Below are 3696 nucleotides of genomic sequence, written 5' to 3'. Positions count from 1 at the left end.
TAGTAGCCATATACACTCTAAAGGAAGAAAATAGAGACTGTCAAATCAGGTTGCAGAATGAAAATCTGAAGATATTCTTTGTAGCATTTAAAGGGGTTCATATATCCTTTGCCTGAAGAGCAGAATGTCTTAAAAATTTGGCTCAAGATTTTATGGTAAGAGAGTTAAAGTCAAAAGAAGGCTAAATTCATATTTCAGGAAAAAAATTATGTTAAATTCTGGGAATACAGAGCTTGGTGAGTATATTTGAGAGAATGAACTTGAAAATCTTGGTCCCTCTGAGCCAACAGGAAAAGGTCCCATTGCCTAACACTATGCAAAAGATTCACACAAGAGAAATGCATCACAAGTTGGTACTTGTCCTGCTCATTCTATTCTCCTGTCTTCCTTAATTTCTTCATTACCAACCACATAAGGCCAATATCAGCATGATCCAAACAGGAAAATAATGTTCCTCACAGAAATAGAGGTTGTTCAGCATCTAGCTGCAGGCCTGGATAACATGTGCCAATAGGGACTGGGGATACCTGTCTGCCTGGCTAGGTCCTGAGGGTTCTGGAATTTGGAGAAGAATGACTCTTCACATAGCACTGTTTTCATGTATTCCTGTTGCTGTGAAAAAAAAGAATAATTTATAAATAATTGACATTTATTTCTGATGGTTCTGAAGGCTAAGATCACCATGTCAGCAGACTTGGTGTCTGGTGAGGGCTGTTTACTCACAGATGAGCTCTCTGGGTATAGTCCCAAATGGTTAAAGGGGAAAATAGCCTCCCTCAAATCTTTATTATTATGATGCTATATTAATCTGTTTTTATATCGCTATAACAAAATACTTGTGGCTTTTTTTATATAAAGAAAAGAGGATAATTTAGCTTACATCTCTTCTTCCTCTGGAGAGTTTTAGTGACCTAAGCAACTGGGAGGTTGGGGCACAGACTCCTCACCTTCAAGTTGAAAATTTGTGTTCAACTTTTGAGTCTCTCCAAACTTAACCTTGAATGGTCTCTTGTTGACCGGAGACCTTATTAATCACAAAGACAGTTGATTAACATATATTTTGCATTGTTTATGTATTATATACCACGTATTTTGCACATGATGACATTTTACTGCAATATGTAATTTACTGAAGAAATTGAACTGCTCATGCAGAGATGATTAGCAATAGCACATTGTGTTTTAAGTGGATATTTGCAACACTTGAGCTCACCTTAGTAGCAATAGTAATAAGCGGTGGCTATGAAATTATCACAGTAGTTCAGTAGGCACTGTAGTTCATTTTTTACAGATATGATTTAATATTGCTCCTTTAATTTTATCATCCTGTTAACCTCAAATGGTGCCATGTATGGTCTATGTATTTGTGTACATAAGTTTTGATAAATTTTGACCTTTTTATAATAGCTTTATATATAATTTGGTTATATTTTAAAATAGGCTACTGATACATATTCTATTCATTCATGTCATTAAAAAATATAGTTTACACTGTTTATTAAAGAGTTTTTTGAAATTATCACAAATCTTCAGAAAGGACTATATATAAGTTGACCTATCCAGTTCAGACCCATCTTGTTCAAAGGTTAACTATGTGTTTTTCACTTCTGAGGTTGAGCTTCTAAGAACCTCTTCATCTTCCATTAGGGCCTATCTGTAAAATATTCCACCATTTCTCAACACTGTAACATTGGGGACAGAGCTTCTAGCACCGAACTTTTTAGGGCCACACAAATCACATCCAAACTAAAGCAAGTTCTTTGTCCATGATGACTCTCCCCACATTAAGCTAACTGCCTCAAAGAGGCCTCAAACTTTAGTATCATCACCTTAGGAGTGAAGTTTCAGTGTATGTATTCTGAGAAGGTATATGCACGTAGGCTGAAACAGTTGTAATCAAATAATAAGACCACATTTAGCCATTATATGCACAGAAATTCATCTGGTTTGTACATTTACATATGTGTTCCTATTTTTTCCCTAAATTTGCAAGTATGCCCTTTCTGAAAGATTAGAAATCCTTTGAGATCCAGGACACAATTGTGTAGTCTGCCCCTTACTTTCTACAGTGTCAGTAAACACGTATTGGGGAAAGGATGTGGGAGTGGAGCCTGAATAAAGCATGTCACTGATTCTGATTTGTACCAGTCATACCTAATGGTATGGGCAATGATGGGCAATGACAAAGTTTTCATTAAGGTTGTAGGTTTTAACTGTCATGTAGAAATGTCAGATGATCCAAAAAAAAAAAAAAAAAAAAAAAAGAAGAAGAAGAGAGGTGATTTGCAGGTTGGAAAAACCCACCTGGTCAGTTATTTTTCTGCATTCTGTGGACTCTGAGTAGCATATTTTCCTTATAAACCTATAGCTGAAGCATGAAACTGAAACACCAATGATCACAAGTTGGCTGGGATTCCAGTCTCAGTGTATAAAGATATACTCAAACTTATAGGTACTAGATCAGAGCCAGTCTCCTCCCCTGGCATCTCAGAAGGGGACTGCATTGAGGAATCCAGGTGTCTTCCTTTAATTTCATCAACAATCCTACTTCCCACGGAAGCCACAATACTCACCTTCAGAAATATCTTATTCATGGGAATAGGAGTACCTACTCCCCAGGAGCCTCAGAGAAATGGAAGAATTTCGACCCATGGGATCAAGCACAAGTAGTAGTTGGGAATAGCACTTCTTTCCAGGAAGATCTGTTTATTTATTTTGTTCTCAGAACTTCTCATTCTGTTAAACAATTTTTAGAAATCCTATCGATTCAATTCAATTCTGCGCTAGCGCTCTCTCTCTCTCTCTCTCTCTCTCTCTCTCTCTCTCTCTCTCTCCCCGCCCCTCTCTCTCTCCCCGCCCCTCTCTCTCTCCCCCGCCCCTCTCTCTCTCCCTCTCTCCCCTTATAAATATGTGTGTGTGTTTTTTTTTTTCCTAGAAATATATTTTCCTCAAAACTAACAAGAAGGGGCTGGGGATATAGCTCAGTTGGTAGAGTGTTTGCCTTGTATGCACAAGGCCCTGGGTTCAATCCCCAGCACCAAAAAAACAAAACAACAACAACAACAACAAACTAACAAGCACAAGGAAGCACGCCATCTGGCTCACCTTATTTCTCAACTTATTTACGCATCTGAAACTCAAATGGAATACTATGCTATTAGTTGGCCCAACAGAATCATCATTTAGCCAGTGAGATGGGAATCAAAAACCACACTTAATCCTAACAGCTTTTATTTATTTACTACAATATGGTCAGTGAGTGGAGTATAAATATAACACAAATAGTTTTTTTTTTCTTTCTTTTCAGTTTTATTTTAAAACATGTTAGAGATTTCTTGTGGTCAGAATTCCTTCTGGTCACTTCCCTCCTGGGCCCTGTCCATCTCACTCCCAGCCCTACCCCTAGTCTGAGTCCCTCAAGTAGGTTATCAAGTCAACAAAAAGAGAAACATTTTTGAATAGCCTAAGATTGAAATGGTCATTAAAACAAGTTCCTGGTTATAGGATTCTACCTTCCTCTAAATGTTTTATGGCCATTTTATATCAATTAACACACTTGTACTTCTTTTCCTAAAAAATAAAAACAAATAGCAATAAAATCATATCAAATCAAAAGTTTCAGTTCTCCTGCAAAGCCTGTGATGTCATCTGAATATGTTACATATTAGGACCCTGTAACAGAATAATTTTCTCTCC

At 37.1% G+C, this 3696-nt stretch overlaps 1 non-coding gene across 1 annotated transcript; it reads left to right on the top strand.

The window, feature by feature from the left end:
* The first annotated feature begins 2975 nt into the window (after positions 1-2975).
* Trnat-ugu (transfer RNA threonine (anticodon UGU)) lies at positions 2976-3043 on the top strand. Its single transcript has one exon. It is a non-coding gene; the product is annotated as a tRNA-Thr (tRNA).
* Positions 3044-3696: the final 653 nt, after the last annotated feature.

Source organism: Marmota flaviventris, chromosome 8, assembly GCF_047511675.1.
Source record: "Marmota flaviventris isolate mMarFla1 chromosome 8, mMarFla1.hap1, whole genome shotgun sequence".
Taxonomy (NCBI): Eukaryota; Metazoa; Chordata; class Mammalia; order Rodentia; family Sciuridae; genus Marmota; species Marmota flaviventris.
The sequence above is the reverse complement of the archived record's forward strand: the minus strand, read 5'-3'. Positions and strand labels throughout refer to the sequence as shown.